The 25,543-nt window shown below is 37.6% G+C and overlaps 1 protein-coding gene across 2 annotated transcripts in view; it reads right to left on the reverse strand.

The window, feature by feature from the left end:
- Nucleotides 1–25,543, reverse strand: part of Sugct (succinyl-CoA:glutarate-CoA transferase) — a 604,197-nt gene that overhangs the window by 476,182 nt on the left and 102,472 nt on the right. The gene's annotated exons all lie outside the window — the stretch shown is intronic.

Below are 25,543 nucleotides of genomic sequence, written 5' to 3' on the forward strand. Positions count from 1 at the left end.
CTTCTTAATTTTGTGGTATATATAATTTTGTGGTATATATATGGCTTTTGTCTGCATTTTCTCCTTCTCTTTTTCATTCTAATCTACTCCTTTCCCCTTGACCCCCACTCAAAAAATACACGTCTATATTCTTAAACAAAGAGTACTGTTACATTGTTGCATGAGAACTAAGTAATTATCTATTGAGAACTATATAAATGTAGTATAGACATTCAGCTTGTGAAAAGGTACCCAAGCAAAGGGCACCTTAGTCCAGCGTAGAGCATCAAAGCATCCAGCCTAGAAAACTATATCAGCTACTGCTACAAGCCTTTCCCTCTCCAAAGTGTTCGTATGTGCTTGCTTCTGTGGCCCAGTAGCAGAGCTTGAACACAAGGCCTAGATGTTGTTCCATAGCTTTTGTACTCATGATTGGTGGTCTACCACTTGAGCCACAGTTCCTCTTCCAGTTTTTTGTTGATTAACTAGAAATAAAGAGTCTCACGGACTTTCCTGTGCTGACTGGTTTTGAACAACAATCATCAGATCTCAACCTCCTAAGTAGCTAGAATTATATGCATAAGCCACCAAAATCCAGGAGCCACATTCCTCTGAATTTCCCATTCCATGAAAAAGGGAATAAGAGTAAGCTTCTATTTTGTTTAGTTTAGTCATGTTTTCTGTTACTTACTGCCCAAGCACTTTTGACATAATAAATCAAGATTTATTTGACTTTTTAAATAACTCATTAGTGAATCACCCTGATTGAATAAAAAATTACTGTGCCTCTACCCATTTGCTCTTTGCCCCATAGCCTTATCATTATTTTCATTTAGGTTTTGGAGCACTTTCTCCGTCATTAAAGGGGTCATCTAGAATCTTAGTGTAAACTTCTGAGTCTTGCAGTATTTCCATGAACAGATCAAGTTCAACTCTATATGAAAAGACCATGAGAAAAACCACTTGATTCCTTATGAGCTTTCATAAGTATTTATGTTCAGTGGACACCTGTGATTCCAGGGTCCCAAATTGTGAAAAGGAGATGATTGAAAGATTTTCCATAGTTTTCAAGAAGGGGGGGGGAATCTACTTCTAGTTTCATGATATAATTATGATATAGCCTTAGCTCATTTTGACCTTTCTAGACCATCAGATGTGACTGGGAACAACCCAAATGAACAATTCAATCACACATTTCCAATTGATACTGGCCCCTGAAACAACTCAAAGGTTGACTTTTTCCTCACAGGGTCTGGTGCCACTGGTGCAACCTTTTCTTACCCTCTCACTGGCATGTCAGCTGCACCTCCTACAAGCATTACCATCAGGACTCACCCTGGATGAATCTCCTTGCTGGAACCTTTCTCCTTTCCTATATTCTGGGGATTTACACTCATTTTTATGTTCATTTACTGCTCTGTTGAAATTGGAACTGCCTTGTGGCAGCTGGTTCGGCTGTACTGCCCAGGTGGCAAAACTAATAAACTTTGAGTCATCCACTTCTGGACTTCCATCTGGTCTTGGGCATTTGAACCGTGGAGCACTCCAGGGCTGCCTGGGGCTGCCTTGTGCTAATCACCATTTCACAGACCAGTTTTGTATCTTTCAAAATGGAAAATCAGAATAACATTTCATAGTTTAAATAAAATGCCAGGGATGGGAAGTACAGATTCATTATTTCTAGTTTGTCAACATGTAATTTCAGGCTTATGGTATCTAATTCAATTTCTTTGACCTTCAAATACATTATCTATAAGGTGCTAAGCATTTGAGCTAAACTGATAGTTTTCAAAAAAATTCTGAAAAGTCAGAACTCTTGAAGCAAATGAAATAATATGAGAATCCCTACTACATAAGCTGATAAGAGCTCTGGGGTTTTGATAAAACAACAGTGAAACCAGGCACCGGTGGCTCATGCCTGTAATCCTAGCTTCTCAGGAGGCTGAGATCTGAGGATCACGGTTCAAAGCCAGCCCAGGCAGGAAAGTCCAAGAGACTCTTATCTCCAATAAAACCACTAGAAAATCAGAAGTGGTGCTGTGGCTCAAGCAGTAGAGTGCTTGCCTTGAGCTGAGAAGCGCAGGGACAGCACTCAGGCCCAGAGTTCAAGCCCCACGACTGACCAAAAAAAAAAAGCAACTGTAACTTCACTATGGGCAATATAAACATAGAGAACAATGTGAAAGGGGGAATAGTTTTATATTTGCTTCCAAAGTCTACATTTCTGACCCTATTATTCCTCTTAACAGTCTAGCAGGAATATAATAATCTTTTTCTCAGGATGCTCTTTCTGAATTTAAGGATGACTTCTCTCAAGTCTGAGATCATTTCCACAAGACAGATACCTGATTTAGGGAGAGGCGGGGGGCAGTACTTCAGTTTGAATTCAGGCCCTTGTACTGCTTAGGCAGGTACTCTACCATTTGAGCCATAATCGTTTTGCTTTAGTTTTCAGATAAGGTTCATTACCTTTTGGCCCAGGCCAGCCTGGATTCAAATCATGCTACCTGTACCTCCTGTATAGCTAGTGGTCTTGTTAACCTTGTGCCAGGCTGGTCTTGAACTATAACCCTCCTATTTCTGCCTCCCAAGTAGCTGAGATGTCAGGCATGCACTACCATGTCTGGCCCTGTGAAATACTTTCTTGATCTAGCTACATTGTACTCATTTTTATTTTTATTTTTATTTTCCTTTCAAAGTAATACTGCTGAAAGTCACTCTCTAATAAGCTCTGTCAGTGGCCACAAATCCGAATAAGTAAAGATAATTCCTTGCAACCAATTAATCACAAGGGGTTAGTTATTTCTATTATTTTGCTTTGAAGTTAATTAATGGTTAATAGACCAACATCAGCAAGACTACATAAGGTAGTGAATTGCTGATAATAACAAATTAATTTGTAAATCATAGAATGACATGAGACACTTGCCAGGGAGAGGCAAGAGTTATCAATCTACCATCTTATTTGTTCTTTTCGATTTTCAATTCCTATGTTTTTGACACTGTCCCACTTAGAATGAGTTAGAACAAAGGGTCAGCCCTTATCTTTCAAACTGTTTCTAAATGAAAGACCATACCCATCTCCTCCCTACAGCGATAATTAAAACCAAAAAAAAGAAAAGAAACCATTTCAGAATTAGCAGGCTCTCACTTGGCAGAAGGGTTAAATAAGATTTTAAGCCAGCTACCATCAAAAAACAAAGTGTGATTTGTTGGTAGCTACTCCAAAGTAGTTAGGAGGGGAAAAGGAATTCTATTTTAAAAAGAGAGCAACAGGGATAAACTTAGCAACTCAATGTTTAAAGAAGGCATTACAAATCTGAAAGTAATCTACTGTTTATAAGGATATATTTTAAGGGAGGAGAGGGGGGAGAAAGTCAACAGCTATGACGTGATTATGTATAAAAAATCAGAGGTTTCTTGAGCAATTAATTACAAATTTTCCACAAATTAAAAGAATGCAGGATGTGACTTTTAGGTTAATAACTACATACTACATATCCATTCTAAATATTGCATTAGATCATTACTTTCATCCCCTAAACTTAGGCTCATTATTTCATCAAGTGGATGCTATATAATTTACTCAAAATGTTGCCTTTACATAGATTCATCTTTTTTTAAAAAAGCTAACTTTGGCTTAATAATAATCATTCTGCATCAAAACTATTATTTTAGATAACATATAAGGTCTTTGTATCTAACCAAAGAACCAATGGGGTGGTCAAAGTAGATTTCAAAGGGCCCAGCCCTTATAAGCTGGAGGAAGATGTTCAGTTATTTTATAAAGCAGCTTCACAGTGTCTCTTATCACTTGACCACATGCTTGTTTCGCTTCCTCCGAACAATCAAGTTGCAGTAATAAAATCCTCATTAAGGAAAATGAGTTTGAGGGTGAAACAGGAAAATCTAGACAAGAATTGTGGCCCATTGCATAAGAACATTTCACTTTCCCCGAGGGTAGCAAGCATATACAGACACACATTCTGGCCTCCAACTAAGTTAGACCAAGCACCAGCCATGCAACCATGCTCCTACCCCTATCTCTACCTTTTCTTCAAAATTCATTTTAACATCAACTTTTACATTAAGCTTCAATAACCCAGATATCACCCAGATAAGAAAGTATTTTGCTTGACTTTGAATAAATACAGTATCTTCATTTACCTAATGCCTGAAGTTCTTTCAAAGTCTGCCTTGTCCTATGATTAGAATTCTCTAAGATGTCAAAGTGAAAACATACTAAATTCTTCCTACACCTAGATGTGCATCAAAATTACCCACAGAATTCTTAGACCCCCACCGTAGAACTACTGAATCAAATCCTCCAGGGAAAGAACTTGGAAGAAATAATTTAACCAGTATAACATTAGTTATAATGTAGGTTAGCAGAAAAACAGGCAGGGTATTGTAGCCAATAGTTCACAGATGGTAGAATAAGCTGAAAAAACTGGCCTGACAATGAAATGAGGATGGAGGCTACAAAAGGCAAGCAGAACTAACAAATGAAGAAATAAGGACAAAGTAGTAAATCTTTGGTGTTATAACCATAAAGAAACAGAAAGGAGACTCACCAATCAAAGGGACTTCAATTGTCACTATTTAACCCAAGGTCAAACTCTATAAGGAAGAAGACAGCCAAGATGGCAGACATGGACCATTTTCCCTGTAGTTATCTATGCCATGTACTCTCTATCTCTGACATATTTCTTATCTAATAAACCTTTTGATCACTAGGTTTGAGTTTTTCCTGAATTCTTCTCAACAGATGCAAGATCTGAGGTCATTTAGCTGCCCAAAACTTTCTGATAATATATTCAGTACATTGGTTTGGAAAGTAAGGATTAAGTAAGTCTTTCTCTGACTTGGATCCATCAAATGGTTAGAATTACATATAAGATTTGAGAATCAAAAACATCCAATCAAAGTCCTTCATATTACATGTAAAGAAGTAAAGGAGCAGACAAGGGAATGATTTACCTGAAGTCAGTTAGTTGGTTAGCCATTCAAACTATATTGCTGTCCCCAGTATATAGTTGTATCTTCTCCCACTCTTCTTTTTTAAATTAGGTGTTCTTTATATTATGTGCTATATGTTCTTGATCCATTCTTATAGCATCTAACTCAAAATTTGAATCCTAAAATTCTTTAATGAGTGAAAAGAGCAATTAATACTTATACAAATACAGAATGTGATATGTGAATGCTTTATGTTAGAAACAAAGTATAAATAAAGAAATGAAGAATATATAATATAGCCTCTCTTTGGGCTTAAGAGTGGTAAAGAAGATATCTCAAAAGTTATAGGTACCTGCCATGGGGAGAGGAGGTGAAAAGATAACTTTAAAAACAAAATGAATTAAGTGGAAAATCTCTAAGGCACCAGAGCTTAACAAAAGGGGGGAAAGGAGGGAGTGAAGGCAGACCAATGCAATTGAAACTTTAAAAAAAGAGAGAGAGAGAAACAAAGAATAAAATTGGAGAGGCTGACAAAAGTAGATCACACCAGTTCATGTAGGTCACAGTAAGGACTCATTCTCTACACATTGTCCAGATGTGCACCTGATAAGGCTTCCCACTGCATTTGCAGTCATACTCAAAGAATAAAAAAGATCCAAGAGAGAAAGAGGACATTAATGAATTCTGTGAGGATATAGGCATATTGTGATAGCTCATATTAAGTTGGTGGAAGGAGACTAGGAAAAATACTTGAGCTTAAACGTATTTAAGAGAAAATATAGACAGAATACATAAAAGATTACACAAGAAGCCAGGCACCAGTAGCTCACACCTGTAATCTTAGCTCCTCCAGTCTAAAATCTGAGGATCACAGTTCAAAGCCAGCGTGGGCAGGAAAGTCCATGAGACTCTTATCTCTAACCACCAGAAAACTGGAAGTGGTACTGTGGTTCCAACTGGTAGAGTTCTAGTCTTGAGCAAAAAAGTTCAGGGACAGCACCCAGGCCCTGAGTTCAAGCCCCACAGATGACCCCCCCAAAAAAAGATTAAATGGAGAAATGATGACAGAACAGTGAAGAAAATGGGGAAGACCACACATGACCCCCATGTTCTGTCAGAATATTTTATCAATTCATAATAGTATTAACAGAAATAATGAGATCAGATCAGAGGAATTGAAGAGGAAAGAAAATATCTGAGATGCCTGTGAGAGGAACAGTTGGGCTAAGTTCATCAGCATATAGTTCATGTCTGTAATCCTAGATACTTAGAAGGCTGATATCTGAGGGTCATGGTTTGAAGCCAGCCTGGGCAATAAACTACCAAAAAGCCAGAAGTAGAGCTGTGGCTCAAGTAGTAAAGTACTCCTGAGCAAAAGAACCTCAAGGACAGCAACCAGACCCTGAGTTCAAGCCCTAAGATTTGCACAGAAGAAGAGAGAAGAAAGGAGAAAGAAGAGAGGAGATGGGAAGGGATGGGAAGGGGAAACAAAGGAGAAGGCAACAATGCTTGATAAGAAATGTACTCATTACCTTGCCCATGTAATTGTAACCCCTTTGTATGGTATTTTCACAAAAGAAAGAAAGAAAGAGAGAAAGAAAGAAAGAGAGAAAGAGAGAAAGAAAGAAAGAGAGAAAGAAAGAAAGAAAGAAAGAAAGAAAGAAAGAAAGAAAGAAAGAAAGAAAGAAAGAAAGAAAGAAAGAAAGAAAGAAAGAAAGAAAGAAGAAGAAAGAGAGAGAGAGAGAAAGAAAGAGAGAGAGAAAGAAAGAGAGAGAGAGAAAGAAAGAGAGAGAGAAAGAGAGAAAGAGAGAGAAGAGAGAAAGAGAGAAAGAAAGAAAGAAAGAAAGAAAGAAAGAAAGAAAGAAAGAAAGAAAGAAAGAAAGAAAGAAAGAAAGAAAGAAAGAAAGAAAGAAAAAGAAAGAAAGAAGGAAAGAAGGAAAGAAAGAGAGAGGGGGAAGGAAGAAAGGAAGGAAGGAAGGAAGGAAGGAAGGAAGGAAGGGAGGGAGGGAGGCAGGGAGGGAGGGAGGGAGGGAGGGAGGAAGGAAGGAAGGAGAGAGGAGGGGGAGGGGAGAGGAGGAAGAGAAAGAAGGGGAAGAGGACAGAGAAAGAGGAGGAGGAGGAGGAGGAGGAGGAGAAGGTGGAGGAGGAGGAGGAGGAGAAAGGGGAGAGGGAAGGGGGAGGAGGAACGGGAGAGGGAAGGGGGAGGAGGAGACCAAGACAGAGATGTTGGAGACAATAACCCAAAGGCAAACATAGACCGAGCAAAAAATCAGAGATTCTATAAACGCAAAAGAAGTCATGTCTCCAAGTCAAAAACAGGTATGATTACAGATATGATCAAAGATATAACCTCAAAGCTTTTCTATGACCCAGCAATCCCACTCCTGGCATCTATCCAATTGACCACAAACTAGGCCACACTAAAGCCACCAGCACAACCACATTCATTGCAGTATTTTTACCATAACCAATATAGGGAATCAACTCAGCTGCCCTTCAATGGGTGTGTGTGTGTGTGTGTGTGTATATATATATATATATATATATATATATATATATATATATATATATATATCAGAATTCTATGCTTCCATCAGAAAGAATGACATTGCCCCATTACTAAGGAAATAGAAAGACTTGGAAAAAAGTGTACTAAGTGAAGTAAGGCAGACCCAAAGAAACATAGGCTGCCAGGTTTACCTTATTTGTAATAATTAGAATGTGCCTATAATCTACAAGTAAACCCAATGGAAAGTAAAAGACAAATAATCACACCAGGACATGATTAATTAAACAGCAGTATAAACATTCACACAGTGAGAACAAAGGAGGATATCCTTAGAAAAGGATCAATGGTTGATTATATAAAATGACGCTTATCAAAATGAACTCCAAGAAAGGAAGCGAGAGGTTTTTCTGTTGTACTGTTTATGGTTCTTTTTTTTTCTTTTTCATTTCTTGTTTCTTTTTTCTTCGGTTGATTCCCTTCTGTTACTGTTTATGATTTCTGTACCCTTTGTCTTATATATGTTTATCTGATTTAGGAAGAGGAAGGGGAAGCACAGAAATGGTGGGACAGAGGGCGGGTGAATCTATTCAACAGTGAAACCCACTAGATACTATGTTGGAAATGAACTATACAACTTTGGGGTGGGGGGAAGTCAGGAGGGGAAACAGAGAGAATGAGAGAGGGGGTGACACTGCACAAAAGGAAATGTACTCATTACTTGACTCATGTAACTATAACTCCTCTGTATATCACTTTTACAATAAATTTTTTAAGATATAGCTACAAACTACTATGATATCCATATATAATAGAAAAAAGTCATCAAATAATAAAAACGTGCATCAGAATACTATAGCACCATGATAAATTACATGCAGAATAAGACTTGTTACATTTCCTGAAGGGTCTTGATTTTAGAAGCATTTAACACTAGTTAATTTTTTAAAAATAATAACTAGGCAATCTTTTCAATTAGGTGAACCTCTACAGATAAATCTGATCTTACATAATACATAATGCAGTTGTCTGCTTCCCTGAAAATATGGCCTGGCTTCTATTCCAATGTAATTAGAAATAAACTTCAACCATAAATATTTTACCTTCCAACACTGAAAACCAATAGAGTTGATAAATCATTTTTTAAGATGTCTACTTTTATTTGCTTAGCAATGAAAACCTATATTACAAAATCCTTCTCCTCTTCATAGAAGTTTTTAATTGAGTATTTTTAAATGCACACATTTCCCATTCCTCTGAATTGTCACTGATAGTTAAATCATATCAATGTTTGTTTTATATGTTAATTCTAAAGAAAAATTGATTTTATTAAGCTTGATAATTTTGCCAATCCATCTGAATCAAAATCAGACACATGAAGAAATTGGATATCAAGTGCCAGGAGGTAAGATCAGACAGCAAAAGGAGACTGAATTTCAAAAGCTTGTGTAGGATAATACATCAAACATATTTCTTACCATGAACCACTGACCCAGTCAATCATATGACACAAGAAGTAGTTATAAGCAACTAAAAAGATGTGATGAGTAACTGGAAATGTGGGAAAGCATCATCTAATGACATGCTATACTATTTATTCCTGTGATGGCATGTCTTGAGTTTCAAATGTCTTCTTCAAACATTGTTTCATATTTTTAATAGCTCAGTTCTTCAGACTATTTGTTTGTAGAATAAAATAATACTTTTGCCTCAAAATTAGTTTTTTTAATAGCTCAGTTCTTCAGACTATTTGTTTGTAGAATAAAATAATACTTTTGCCTCAAAATTAGTTTTTAAGCTTTTAAAAAGGAAATAAAAGTTACTTTTATGCTTTTAATTGATATCTAATAAGTGTTCTTTTTTTTTGTGCCAGAACTAGGTGCTGTCCCTGAGCTTTTGTGCTCAAGGCTAGCACTCTACCACTTGAGCTATGGCTCCAGTTCTAGCTTTTTTGATGGTTAACAGGAGATAAGAGTCTTATACACCTTCTGTTCAAGCTGGCTTTGAACATTGACCCTCAGAGTAGGTAGGATTATAGGCATCTGTCACCAGTGCCTAGCTATACTAAGCACTCTTAATAGTTTCATTGATCAAAGAGGTTTTAAATTAATAATTAAAATAGAAATAAATAATGCTACAAGAGATCATTTTTAATCTAGTAAGAATACAAAGTGGCATTTGAGCTAATCCTTTGATAATGGGAATTTCTCCACACAAAAAATAAGTCATATAAAGAACTTTCCAACTGAGAGAAATATTGTAGGCCAGGTTACAGGAATGAAAACATCATGAGTTTTTTGAATAAATGAATGATAGTAACAGCTGAGAAAAAGCATGAGATTTGATGAACAGGAGAGTACAGATGGTCACTGAGAGAGAGTGGAAACAAAGCAATGAGCTAAAAGTCCAGATTAAAGGTGGCTAAGGAAAAAGTAAAATAATAACAAAATAAAATGGGCTAAGGAATGACTGAGAAACAGAGTGGGAGTCAAGAGTATTTACAAGAGATGTGGAAGGGAGAGAGAGAAGGAGAGGGAGATGGACAGTAGTTGTTCAAGCAAGTGAGATGGAAGAATAAAGTTTTTATCTTTAATAATAACAAAGAAGCTTCATCTGTGTATTCAACAAGTTCATCTACATATGCAAGAAAGGCTAGAATAGGGGCTGGGAAGATGGCTCAGTGGTAGAGCGCTTGCCTTGCATGCATGAGGCCCTGGGTTCGATTCCTCAGCACCACATAAGCAAAAAGAAAAAAGCCGGAAGTGGCACTGTGGCTCAAGTGGTAGAGCGCTAGCCTTGAGCTGAAGAGCTGAGGGACAGCGCCCAGGCCCAGAGTTCAGGCCCCATGACAGGACCAAAAAAAAAAAGAAAGAAAGGCTAGAATAATTCAAAGTGTAGAGTCCTTAGTAAGATGTTAGGGGATGAGAGAGTATAAGATGAAGAAGTCTGGCTCACCAGTGAGGCCTTCTCTCAGTCACTCAGATAGGTCACTTCCTCTCCCTCCTCTTTACTTCAGGAAGAGGATTTTAATGTTTTTTCAGCTCTTTCCCCAGCAATAACACCCCCACTTGAGATACTACAGGCACTCGATTCACTAAACTAGGAAATAAAGGTATGATATAGCTTTTCACCAATGTGAGAGATGAGTCTTAATGAAGAAGAATGTTTCCAGAGAATAAGGGAAAAGTTAGCTCCAATGCTACAGAATAATACAACAGTAGAGTGGACCTTCTTTGTACAAGGGCATGTTGAAATTTGCCGGTATTTCTCTTTACATTCTGCCCATTGAGGTCATACAAAACAAGTTCTCTCCTTTTTTCATTCTGTCCTAGGTGGACAAACAGAGCCTAGAAAGCAATGCCATGACCTGAGGCCATGTTCAAATGAGGAAAACAGCAAAGGTAGCTTAGGGAACAGGGAATCCAAGACATCATGGAGCCCAGAGTATGTTCATTACAGTGCTAAAAACTCATGATTGGGTATAGCAACCCTTTTCCGAAGTCAGAATTGGCCTAGAAAAGTAGAGTGGGGTGAGTCTATAATAGGAGTGACTAATGGGTTCTATGCAAGAGAACTAGACCATTTAAAAGCTAAGAAGTCATACAAAGGCTGATTCCCATGGCTTTCTGTACATTTCTTCATTGTTTCATGAAAATCAAAGTGCTTTTTCTTCTACAGAAAGCTGTGGTCATTTGGGGAGAATCTGTAGATACTTTGTCTAGTTGTATTATTTCAAGGTGCCATCTCCAATTCTCTATTTGCCAGTGTTTCCTCTAGTTCGTATCACCTCTGCCTTCATGTCCTGATGCCTTTTGATACTGTTTTCCTCAACATTCCCCCACATTGTTTATATACTTCAATACTGGGAAAAAGAGTCACAAATGCAGTACCTGTGGGTACTCCTTCAACTAGCACATTCCTCACAAAGAGGGAGGCCAGTTCACATGAGTACAGACAGAAAGGATCCTGAGAGATGATCAAAGGGAAGAATCGCAAGATCTGGCCACAGACTGTAAGGACTGTAAGAGAAGCTACAAAGACAACTCTGAAGCTTTTAGCCTGATATCTAAAAGATATGTGAGCTTATTTGTATAAATGGTTTTCTGAGTGAAGAAATATACTAGGTGGGTTGGTTGGCTTGTGTGTTTGCTTGTGAGGGTGACAGATGGATTTAAAGGTCTAGTTGAGATGTCCAAATGGAGATGCCCATGGTGGGCAATCTAGCTATGGGAGTCCTAGCCAATGATGAGATAGCTATGTCTACTTAGTGGCCATCCAAACAGAAGTCATCAGGTTCTGCTCCTTACAGCATAGCTCCTGTGTGAGAGGATGTCATTCCCATGATTATGTCATTAATCAGTTGACTGAAAGTTCTCAAAAGGGAGCTTAATCGGGCCCAATAGTGAATGTTTGTAGTTAGCACATGGAAGCCTAAGGCAGCAAGATTGCTTGAGCCCAAGAGCAAAAAACTATCCTATAGAAGATTTTGTCTCAATAAAAAGTAAGGTAGAAGGAGGGTATTGACTTCAATTGGGCAAAATCCTATAGCCACAGGAACTGTATTCTTCCAACAACCTGAATGACCATGAAAGACACCTCTGAGCAGCAGGTGAAATCTTCAATCTGGCAGGGAGTTAGTTGTATTGCAGCCTTTAAGACATGACCACAGGATGCTGTTAAGTCATTTCTATGCTTCTTGCCCTAGAAACTACAAGAAATAACTCTGTTGTTTTAAGCTACATTTATATTTCTATTGCTATGCAGCAATAGAAAACTGAGAGAAGAATAACCCCACTGAAATAAAAACATCGGCTGGTAATTCTAGTTTTGAAAGCACCCTGGCAAGCCCCTTATCAACCGAGGAAAGGTCAAAAAAGAATAAGCTGTAAAGGTGGGAAAAAGTGAAGGGTATGTGGAATAGTGTGGAATGTTTGGGAATCAAGAATAAGAATAAGAACTTGGGACTCCACAAAAGGAAATTAGACCTCAAAGGTAGTAACAGTGGAGGAATTAAAGTACACATTTCATAAAGCAAAGGATTAAGAATTAGTAGGAAACAGAAACCTCAAATACAAACAACATATCAAGTTTGGCACTGAAAGGAGGAAAGAGACAAAACAAATGGCTGCTGTACAGAGCCAAATCACCAAAAATGGTTTCAAGTAAGGTCGCTCAGGACACTGCCCTTTAAAGATTCAAATGCCTTCTTTACAGTCAAAGAAGTGAATCTCTCCTAGCAGAATTTCATGTACATTCCTAATTTCATCGAAGAAAACGTCTGTAATCCAGGCATCTTCTTAGAACCATTAAATAACAAACCTATATAAAACAAATTTTAATCCAAGCCCCAGCAAAACAGAATTAAATCACTTGCAGACTCTGCCTCCATGTGATCATTCTGAATGACTAAAATTCAAGCTTGTACATGTTATCGAAGATGATTTTTACAATCCATCCCACAATTTGCACAGTCCTTATCTGGCCAAGTCACACTGATGGTCTTCTGAGCTTCTGCAGAACAATGACATAAACTTGCTTGAATACTAAGTTCCTTAATAGTGACTCTTATTAAGGTGATCTCATGGGATTTGGGGGGAAGGTGCAAAGTCAGGTGTGGACTAGGAAAAGAAATCATGATGTCAGCGACCAAATGACTCAGCAGGTGAGATATTGTATTACATCAGCCTAATCTAAGAAAAACTCCATGCAGGGAATACAGGTATATGATGCCAACGATCACTGGGTTAATTTAAAAAAACAAACTCGGCCAGGCGCTGGTGGCTTATGCCTGTAATCCTAGCTACTCAGGAGGCTGAGATCTGAGGATCGCGGTTCAAAGCCAGTCCAGGCAGGAAAGTCCATGAGACTCTAGAAAACTAGAAGTGGCTCTGTGGCTCAAGCGGTAGAGTGCTCGCCTTGAGCTGAAGAGCACAGGGACAGCACTCAGGCCCAGAGTTCAAGCTCCATGACCAACAAAAAATAAATAAATAAATAAAAATAAAAACAAACTCAGTGATGGAAAAGAAATCTTAAGCATGAAAGAGACAAAATATACTTTATATCTCTTAGGTTTTAAAAGAGGCTGAGTAAGAACCACATCATGCACGTGGTATTCAGGTAAAGGGTAGGTTTATTCATCATTCTGGCTGGCACCAGGCCATGTTAGCACTCCACTCTGCTGGGAAAGAGCCTGGGAAAGAGCTGGGAAAGAGAGCGCCTGGGCCTGGGCTAGGCCTTATCTAGGGTATGGGCAGAGAAAGGTGTGGTCACATCAAATTCAGATGTGACTTCAGCAGATGCAGATGTGACCTCTTCCAGGTGTGCCAGTTGCCTAGGTAACGCAGGTACTGGGTGGAGACTTTGCTGCAAGGAGGGTGGAGTCTGCTCACCATCCAGGAGCAGACTTACAATATCTTCATGTACTAATCCTATTTTATTTAAACATTTTTTTAAAATCTTGCATATTCATTTTATTTTCTCCCATTGTATGACTATTTTGTACTAGTCCTTACAGAGGTGAAAGGAAATAGATTCTCTGTTCCCATGGGATAGTGAGAAGACACACAAAAAATCACTTAAAATTCTAAGAAGTTTAAGGGCAGAAGTGTGATTGGAACTGGACCTGGGAACTTACCCCCAAAACAAAGTTTTTATGACAAGTACATTATTCCCACAACTTCCTTCTCTCTAACTCACAAAATGTCATTTTTGTTCATCTTTACAAATTAGGGAGACACTTCACAGGAATGAGAACAGTACAAATACTTCACCACAGATATAAATATCTAGCCCGTCTCTCTCCTTTTCTTACTAATGCATCTCACCAGAGACTAAAACTGAGGAAACTGCTTTCAGAAATCAATAACTTACATCACAGTCAGAATTCATCAATGGCAAGCCACATGCCACAAGCTAGATGGCTTTTAAGATCTAAACTGCAATTATAGACATGTTTGGCCTTTTCAGCATCACCTCTAAAGGGACCTCTAAGGTACACCAAATAATTAGCCTTTGATGACACACTATATCCCAAATTCAGCTTCTCATATGTCCTGAACTCAGCAACATTTCAACATTTGCATACAATCTGCATTCTGCCTTACCCACAAACATGTTTTCATATGCTAGAAGACTGTAATATGATAAAACCCTCAAGGAGCCACTCTGCTTTGTTGTGTCAGTTCTCATATATATCAGACAACTATCCTTCTTGTGGCCATGTTCTCCCCTTATGCTACAAAGTCTATGTTTAGCACAACTGGAGGGTTAGACAGATCAGAAAAGGCCATGGTCTTGGAATCTTTTGACATCCTCAATAGTTCAGTGGAAAGAAACTTGGGCCCAGCATCAAGAGGCCTAAAGGCCTCCTCAGAGTTAGCTCAGCCTTTCTACTTCCCACCCAGCGACATTAAAGTCTTGTACTCTGAGTCAAATTCACCAAATACTACCAACCTCCCAAGAGCCTTGACTCCAGAATAAGAAGTTCTTTGAAAATACTCAAATGTAAGAATTATTAAAAATTACCATGCAGAAACACATTATCCCTCAGAACAATTAACACACAATACTATGAAGAAAAAAGAAAAAATGAATGACAGGAAAGTAAAGCAGGCCCTGAAGTGGATGGAGAAAGGCTCACCAAGATGATAAATGAAGATGAATATGGTCAACATAGTTTATTTCCATGAACACTGAAACATGGTGAGATTATTTTAAGAAGGGGAAAAGAGGAGGGGATGTGGTCGATCAGGATACATTGCATACATGTATGAAAACGTCACAATAAAACCCATCTTGTGTAACTAATAGATGCTAATTTAAATAAAAGAAGAGAAAATACATTATCCAAGAGAATATAGAACAAACAGCTTAGATTTTTACTACAAGATAACAGTAATTTCAGTGAATCAGGATAGTGTTTTCTATCTTTCACTGATACAAACAATCCAAGTAGGGGACAAAGAGCTCCCATGGCAAAAATCAGTTATTGTAAGCTTATCAGGAGTTTCTACCCAAATGAAAACCACTTTTTTAAAGATGTTACTATACAACCTCAGACAGCCTAATCTTCTCAGCCTCCTGAATACTGACAACGTACCATGTTTTGGTATGTGCCAGTCCAGGGGCTTGAACTCAGAACTTAGGCAGTGTCCTTGAGCTTTTGTGCTGAAGGCTAGTGCTTTGCCACTTGAGCTTTGTTTGTGTAGTTTATTAGAGCTAAGAGACTCTCAAACTTCCTGTTCAGGCTGACTTTGAACTGTGAGTAACCCTCAGATCTCAGCCTCCTGAGTAGCTATGATTATAAGCATGAGCCACCATGACAACAAACCACTTTAAAGGAAAAGTCTGTCTTTCTCTTCTTTGTATATGTGTGTGTGCATGTGTGTGTGTGTGTGTGTGTGTGTGAGAGAGAGAGAGAGAGAGAGATCAGTTGTTAAACATTACCAGCACATCTCTGCACTAGGATCATAATCTCACATGGCAGCAACTGGTTAGATTAAATAACAATTCCCTTAGGTAGGGCAAGATATACCCATCTTATTCCCTATTTGGTTTTTTTTGGTTTTTTTTTTGGTCCGGTCGTGGGGCCTGAACTCTGGGCCTGGGTGCTGTCCCTCAGCTCTTCAGCTCAAGGCTAGCACTCTACCTCTTGAGCCACAGCGCCACTTCCGGCTTTTTTCTTTTTGCTTATGTGGTGCTGAGGAATCGAACCCAGGGCCTCTGGCATGCAAGGCAAGCGCTCTACCACTGAGCCACCTTCCCAGCCCCCTATTTGTTTTTTATCTGACTCAATTCACTCATTTTAACTAGCTGCCTAATACATTCAAGCACTTGCCATTGCAATTCTTGGTTTACAGCCATTCTCTACCAAGACCAATCTCTAAGATGATAACATAGGGATGTGATATATATACACAATGGAATTCTATGCCTCCATCAGAAAGAATGACATTGCTCCATCTGTTAGGAAATGGAAAGACTTGGAAAAAATTATATTAAGTGAAGTAAGCCAGGCCCAAAGAAATGTAGGTCCCATTGTTTCCCTTATTTGCAATAACTATATGTCTAAGACAAACAGAAACTGTCAGATAAGTTGATGTTAGGTGAAATGAACCCCAAGATAAGGACTCAAATGGTTTTTCTCTTGCTATTGTTTTTTAACATATTTATAAGATGATTTCTTTGTTGCTCTGTATGTCCCTCCCCCATGGTATAACCCCTGTTTTCACTGTATTTGATGTTGGTATAATTTGTGGAGGGGAAGGGAAAAAACAAATTGTTTAACTAGGGATACAGGTGGACCCATTGCAACAATGAGATGTACAAGATATTATGTTGAAAAATGAACTTTACAACTTTGGTGGTGGGGGGGTGGGGAGATGGGAGGGCAGGGACTGTAAGGGTAAACAAAGGAGGAGGCAACAATGCTTGATAAGAAATGTACTCATGGGGCTGGGGGTTTAGCCCCACGGAAGGGCGCCCCTCTGGTGCGCGCAAGGCCCTGGGTTTGGTTCTCAGCCCTGGGAAAAAAAAAAAAGAAGAAGAAATGTACTCATTACCTTGCTCATGTAATTGTAACCCCTCTGTACGGTATTTTCACAATAAAAAAACGTATTAATTAAAAAAACTCAAGGCATTGTATGCTTGCTTGAAATAAAAAGCAAAGAATGACTAGGCTTACATTACCCTGTTGGACAAAATGGAACCTCATCTTTAGATTTCGTTTGTCTTTGTTCTAACTGGTTTGTTATTAAACACAAAAGAATATTGTAACATAAATTTCAAGTCATAAAATAAGAAATCTGGCTAAGCGCCGGTGGCTCATGCCTGTAATACCAGCTACTAAGGAGGCTGAGATCTGAGGATCATGGTTCAAAGCCAGCCCAGGCAGGAAAGTGCAAGAGACTTTTTTTTTATTATTGTGAAAATACTGTACAAAGGGGTTACAATTACATGGGCAAGATAATGAGTACATTTCTTATCAAGCATTGTTGCCTTCTCCTTTGTTTCCCCTTCCCATCCCTTCCCATCCTCCCCGCCCCCCCCCCAAAGTTGTAAAGTTCCTTTTTCAACATAACAATTTGTACATCTCATGGTTGTAATGGGTCCACCTATATCCCTATTTAAACAATTTGTTTTTTTCCCTTCTCCTCCACAAATTATACCAACATCAAATACAGTGAAAGCAGGAGTTATACCGTGGGGAGGGACATACAAAGCAACAAAGAAATCATCTTATAAATATGTTAGAAACTCTTATCTCCAATAAAAAACTAGAAAACTGAAAGTGATGCTGTGGCTTAAGCAGGAGTGCTCGCCTTGAGCAGAAGAACTGAGGGATAGTACCCAAGCCCAGAGTTCAAGACCCATGACCGAACAAAAAACAAAAAAAAGAGAAATCCACAAAACAATGGACTTTTTAATGAATACAATATTTAATTCTATTACTATTAAATAAAATATGATAAGATGGAAGTTTGTATTTCTAAGTAGAAAGTCATCATTGCTTTTCAAAACTAAAAGCCTTATATGGCTATTTGATGGAAACTTTGAAAACCTGGACCAAAAAAAAAAGTTCATCAAACAGACCTCTGACTACATGACTCTATCAATAAGAATGTCTGAACTTGAAACCAGATATGATCTTGTCAGGAAAATCCCCTTTCATGGTCCATCAAGTGCATTCATACATAGATGACGGCTTGCTGCTAATCTAGCCTTAAAACCTGGGTCTGTGTTTCCCAAGACAATAATGCTTTCATTATCACCCCTTCCCCTGAGGCAGGAATGTCATCATCTAATCACATCAAGGAAAACATTTTCTAGAAATCACTCCCAAGGTCCCAAGAACAAATACAAAAGGCAAAATAAGAGAAAGAACAAAGAACATTGAGAGTTCTTAAAATAGCAACCATCAATGGGTTTGCATTTCTACACACTATCCTAGTGATAATTACTTCCATTTAAAAAAAAAAAGTCAATATGAGCATATATGTAATTTCTACCCAAATGTACCACATTTTTAAAGACAGTGTCACTATGTAATCCCGGCGAATTGTCCTCTCAGCTTCCTGAATGCTGAAAATGTACCACCTTCCAAAAAAAAGGTTGTCCTTTACTACCTCCTACAAAACATGTTTACAGTTGTTGACTTCCTTCAGAATTGTAATCCTTTCTTTTTATCAAAATGCTCAGTAATAATAAGTACTTAGAATTCTACATGGGTCCCCATAATTATAATTGGTCAATTTTACTGTAACAAAAATGCAAGAGATATAAAAGATAACAGAAAGAAGGAAAGGAAAGACAGAGGGAGGGAGAGAGGAAAGAAAAAGAGAAGGAGGGAAGGTAGAAAGTGGGAGGAAAAGATAGAGGGAATTAGGAAAGGGAGAGGGATTGTTAGAGAAAAGAAAAAACAAAAGAAGAATGGGTGTTTTAAAACAATATATTTAAAAATTAAACATATATTTACAACTTTTTTAAAAAGAGGGAAGAAAGTAATTGCCACATGTCCTTTTACATTACTATGTAAATTCTACGTAGGAGTAGAATACAAATCCTGTTATTACTCATCTCTAGTTTCAACATCCTTTCATGTACACAGGATATGCTTGAGGTTACATAGGAAATGATCTAGCTAAAGTCAAGAAGTATTTGTGGATAGAACTCAAAACAAAATAAAACTAAAAGAACAAAAGAATTTTACCTGCATTCAGTAGCACATACAGACAATACCAATTTTTGTCAAGCTCAGTCACAATGTATTGATTTTCAGCAACTTAATACTCAACACCTGGACCTGAGTTACCTCAAGATCTTCTTTGATGAAGGAGACTAAGGTGAGCCAAAGAACTTTCCTCTCAGGATCGCACTGAAGCTGACCAGCAAGGCCTATTTCCTGAATTCTCAGAGATTACCTCTTCTCTTCCTACACTTGAATACAAAGCAGAATGAATCCATAGACTTCACTTACTATTTTTGATATGCAGTGTATCACTAGTATTTTTCATTTAATTTTGGTTGAAATATATTAACACGTACCTCCCTTGACATTAAAAAATAAGAATACAGCGCTAGTGGTTCATGCCTGTAATTCTAACTACTCAAAAGAATACTCTGAGGATAATGGTTCAAAGCTAGCCCAGGAAGGAAAACCCCTGAGGATCTTATCTCTAAAAAAAAAAACAAAAAAAAAAACAAAACACAGAATTAGAGCTGTGGTTCAAGTGTTAGAGCACTAGTCTTCAGCAATAAAAAGCTGAGGGACAGCACCCAGGCCCTGAGTTCAAACCCCAGGTTTGGCACACATACAAAAAACAATAGAGGAAGAAAAGATATATAACACTTGGAGATATTGAATTATCAATCACAAAACTACTAGAAGCCAGTCAGTCAATCACATCACTATTCTATCAAATCTAGAATATATTCATTTTTATCCTTCTTCAGATTCTTGTATTGTTATTCCCTCTGAAACAATCTGGAACAACCTTAACCTGGCTAGATTCTTAACAGGTAAAAAGTCAATTAAAGCTCTTAGATTTTAACTTCTTGGAGTAATCTTTTTTAACCAATCTGACACAAGTACCTATCAAACTGTTTTTCCTCTTATGCTTATCACTCTTGGTTTATTTTCTGTGTCTCCAACTATAGCAAAAGTCTCATGTGGCAGGAAACTTGCTGGCAGGTAGCAGATATGGAACAGGGTATAGTTTGATGGGAGGATGAATGGATGAATGGATGAATGAATGGATGGATGGATGGATGGATGGATGGATGGATGGATGGACTCTGTATTCTCAAAAATTAAATTTCCTAAAATTAAGTCTCAAGCACAATGTGTGATACTCATGGCTTATTTATCTTTCAGCCAAATTGATATCATGACATTTGGGTCCAAAGGCACTCACTACACTGAAAAGAATATGATTGCACTTTATTCTATATAAGATTTCCTGACCCCAGTAAGATCAAAGATGAAATGGAATTGATTAAATTAGCACCAAAACCAAATTGCTCTAACTCTGGTAGAGAATATAAGTGATTCTAAAGTTGAAGACAAAGGGGAACCAATGCAACAACAACATAAGAAAATATGTTGGTAATGATCTTCACAACTTATGGAGGGTTGGGAGGAGGGAAAGTGGGAGAAAAATGAGGGAGGGGGTAACAAGTTTGACAAGCTTGACACTACATTACTTATGTGACTGTAACCCCTCTGTATATCACCTTGACTATAAAAATAAAAAATAAATTTTAAAAAAGCAATTGAGAGGGCTGGGAAGGTGGCTCAGTGGTAGAGAGCTTGCCTTGCACGCATGAGGCCCTGGGTTCGATTCCTCAGCACCACATAAGCAAAAAGATAAAAAGCCAGAAGTGGCACTGTGGCTCAAGTGGTAGAGTGCTAGCCTTGAGCTGAAGAGCTGAGGGACAGCGCCCAGGCCCAGAGTTCAGGCCCCATGACCAGACCAAAAAAAAAAAAAAAAAGTAATTGAGAAAGAAAGAAAAAATAAAAATAACGTTGGAGCTGGGTGCTGGGTGGTTGACGCCTGTAATCCTAGCTACTCAGGAGGCTGAGATCTGAGGATCACTGTTCAAAGCCTGGACAGAAAAGTCCATGAGACCCTGATCTCCAATAAACCACTAGAAAACTGGAAGTGGCGCTGTGGCTCAAGAGGTAAAGCACTTGCCTTTAGCTGAAGAGCACAGGGACAGCGCCCAGGCCCAGAGTTCAAGCCCCACTACGAGAAAGAAAGAAAGAAAGAGAGAGAGAAAGAGAGAGAGGAAGGGAGAGAGAAAGAGAGAGAGAAAGAGAGAAAGAAAGGGAGAAAGAGAGAGAGAGAAAGAAAGAGAGAAAGAAAGAAAGAGAGAGAAAGAAAGAAAGAGAGAAAGAAAGAAAGAGAGAAAGAGAGAAAAAAGAACGAAAAAAACAAAAAAGAAAGAAAGAAAGTTGGGAAACTTAACTCAAGAAAACTCAAACTCGAAGTACAGGCATGGTAGCCCACACCTAGCTATTCAGGAAGCTGAGATCTAAGGACTGATGTATAAAGACAGCCCAACCAGAAAAGTCTGTGAGACTTCATTAGCCAGCATAATGCCAGACTAGCGGCATGGATCAAGTAGCTAAGCATCAGCTATGAGCAAAAATGCCAACTAAGAGTGCAAGTAAGAGTGTTTTTTAGGGGCTGGGAAGGTGGTTCAGTGGTAGAGCACTTGCCTTGCAAGCATGAGGCCCTGGGTTTGATTCCTCAGCACCACATAAGCAAAAAGAAAAAAGCCGGAAGTGGCACTGCGGCTCAGGTGGTAGAGTGCTAGCCTTGAGCTGAAGAGCTGAGGGACAGCACCCAGGCCCAGAGTTCAGGCCCCACAACCGGACCCAAAAATAAAAAAAAAAAGAGAGTTTTTTAATTGATACCAGTCCAAAAACAAGAAACCCAACTTTAGGAACAATTAACCATCATCCTACGAAGATAAAATCTAAATCCAGGAAATGTAAGCAAACACCAGTAGATCTCTTTCCATCTCTTTTTTTTTTTATTGTGAAAATACTGTACAGAGGGGTTACAATTACATGGGCAAGATAATGAGTACATTTCTTATCAAGCATTGTAGCCTCCTCCTTTGTTTACCCTTCCCATCCCTTCCCAGCCTCCTCCCGCCCCCCTTTCCATCTCTTTTTTATCTTCATCTTCCATTTCTACCTTTTTCAAAATATTGAAAGGCACAAAAATATGTTTAAATTATTTAACAAAGTAACTAAATTAAATCACCATACATTTTGTCTTTCTTATTACTTTTTCCTTTGAGCTATTTTCCCACTAGTAATTATCTATTAAAAAGCCTTGATGAATCCTCAATTATAGCTTGTCATATAAAAACTATGAATATAACTCATAACTTGAGTTATACAATACCAAAGTGTCCTGCTAATACACTTGCATTATACTGAATCTTCTTTAAGCAGACAGAAGACCATCTTTTGCACTGACGTAAACTTGTAGTTCATCTAATACTATAAAATAAATATATAAAGTAATAGATCATCTAAAATTTTTCATATTTTTGTATGTCATCAGATTTATCTTTTTTTATGTGTCTTTTCCGTCCTAGTTATAGCATTTATTCTTTTATTTTTATTTTTTATTTATTTTGTGTCGGTCGTGGAGCCTGAACTCTAGGCCTGGGCGCTGTCCCTCAGCTCTTCAGCTGTAGACTAGCGCTCTACCACTTGAGCTGCAGCCCCACTTCCGGCTTTTTTTTCTTTTTGCTTATGTGGTGCTGAGGAATCGAACCCAGGGCCTCATGCATGCAAGGCAAGTGCTCTACCACTGAGCCACCTTCCCAGCCCCAGCATTTATTCTTAACATCTTGCAAATATCATTTAAATTTTTGCTTTAATTTGTGCTCAATTATTTAATTAAATTCTTAATTGATAAATAAAATGTGTATGTGTTTATGGTACACAAATAATGTTTTAACTATGTAAAAATTGTGAAATTATTAAAGTAAGCTATTAATATATCCATCACTTCACATATTTATAAGTTTGGGAAGTGACAGCACTTAAAAATCTGTATTCTTGGTGATTTTTAAGAAAATATTATTAATCATTATTAATTGTGGTCTCCTTGTTGTATAATAGAGCTCTCAAACATTCTTCCTGTCTAATCCTCCTGTCTAATCCTGTGTCCTTAGACCAACATTGCCTCAGTGTTACCAATACATTAGTCACTAGTAATTACCACTCTACTCCATTTCTCTGAGTTTGCCTTTTTTTATTGTCAAGGCGATGTAACAGAGAGGTTACAGTTACATAAGTAAGGTAATAAGTACATTTCTTGTCAAACTTGCTACCCTTTCCCTCATTTTTCTCCTACTTTCCCTCCCCCCACTACCCACCCCCAAAAGTTGCACAGATCATTTCCAACAAATTGTCTTGTATATATTGCTGTTCCATTGGTCTCCCCTTATCCTTTGTCTCACATTCTGTTGGTCCCCTTCCATTCTCTATTCAAATAAACATACATATAATACCAAGATACCAAAATCAAGTTCAGTGACAACAGGGGATATAACACAGGGGGAAGAACATACAAAAGAAACAAAAAATCGCATAGTACATTAAAAACAACAATAACAAAGAAAAATCTCTTGTGTCCATGTCTTGGGGTTCATTTCACTTAGTGTCATATGGTCATATGTACTTAGCTATTGAGCTATTCTGCTCATTTGCTAATATTATCCTAGATGTATATTAATTATTGCAAATAAGAGAAACCATGGGACCTTTGTTTCTTTGGGTCTGGCTTACTTCACTTAATATGATTTTTTTAGATTACACATGTGAGAGGAGACAATATTTTTATGTTTCTATATTGCTTTCATATCTAGACTATTATGAATAATGCTGCAATGAACATGATTTTGAGACATACCCAGGAGTAGGATTGCTAGTTCACATGGTAGTTCTATATTTAGTTCTTCTGGAAAACCTTTATGGCATTGGCCATATGGCTTTGCAATAGTGTGCAAGTCTGGCCTTTTGTCCATTCCCTCATCAAAATTTCTTATTGGGTAATATCTATAATAACAGATGTAAATTAATATCTCATTGTGGTTTTGAGAATACAAAACAAATACAAAATAGCTGCTCCTAATTTCTTGAACTCTTTTCCTCTTTCCTTACTCTACTGTCTAACTTACTTGGTCACAGACTATTAAGCCTCTGTATCTTTCTGTTTTCTGCCTATATTTAAGCATAATTTCAGTTGTTAGCCTCCCTGGATATACAACTTTCCTCACAGAGATGGCATACTTATAAACTATTGTTGTAATTCTTCCAGAGCTGTCTTATCAAGTAGATACTATAAGCACAGTACCTAATCCTCACATTACTTTACAGTATACAAAATACTTTAATTTTAATTTCTTTTAAAGTAAGAAGGAAAGTGAATTTAATTATAATGAATTATATAATAATTATTCTCATCTTTAAATCCATACAAAATAATTTTATTGATTTCATAAATAAAAGAATCCACAATGAAAAAATGCCTAGGGCCCATAGAAATCATAATGACTTCTAAATTGTCTAAGAGAATCTAATCCTAAATTCTCCCCCATTCAAAATGTCTACTCAGCATACAAGACACTATGTTGAAAATGAACTTTATAACTTGTGGAAGGAAGCAGGGAGTTGGGGAGGTGGGAAGGCAAGGGATGGTAGAGGAAAAACACAGAAGGAGGTAACAATGCTTGATAGGAAATGTACTCATTACCTTACTCATGTAACTGTAATCCCTCTGTACAGTATCTTTACAATAAAAAAAAAAATGTCCACTCGGGCTTCCATAGGTAAATTCCAGACCAGAGGTGACTGAATAGTCATTTCAAACACTGATTTAGAGTGATGGTTATGTAACGCACTAAACTTTTTAAAAATCAAGTTGTCACCTACATAGTATAAAGTTTATATGTAATATATTCCTCAATAAAGTCACTTTTATTTTAATAAGATAATTAGCTATTCATGGGAGAATTTCATTGTGGCATTCCCAACAATGTAAATAATACACTCCAGCCTTCTCCCATCAGTTTCCTTTATCAATAAAATTATTATCTAAAAGGATATAAATAAAAAGAAAAAGCAGAAACAAAGGTGTATCTAAAGACACAGAAAGATGAATTTCAAATAACTATATTTGTTTTGAGATTTAGAACTTTTTTGACAAAAATATGCTAAAACAATATGAGTTAATAGTTTGTTCTACCCTACCTAATAGGCTCATGTACATTTAGAACAATATGCAAGTATGGCAAAAGAACAGTGCCATCAGAAATGACAAAAGTCTCTATATGTGAAAATAATTATGGTGTTAACAAATGAACTTATTGTCGTATAATTAAGGGATCCTGGGTACAATTAAGAACAGGAAGGATACTGGAACTTCCCAAAGATATTTCTGTAAGCCACAACAGAAGAGTAAGAGCAACAGAATAATTGGAACCACGTCCAAACCCACTTCCTAGTTATTTACCAATAGCATCTGAGAACACTGTTTAGATGCTGACATTAGACAATCTTGGATGAACAGCTTT

Source organism: Dipodomys spectabilis, unplaced genomic scaffold (genome assembly GCF_019054845.1).
Source record: "Dipodomys spectabilis isolate Male_0828 unplaced genomic scaffold, ASM1905484v1 ptg000178l, whole genome shotgun sequence".
NCBI classification, from domain to species: Eukaryota; Metazoa; Chordata; class Mammalia; order Rodentia; family Heteromyidae; genus Dipodomys; species Dipodomys spectabilis.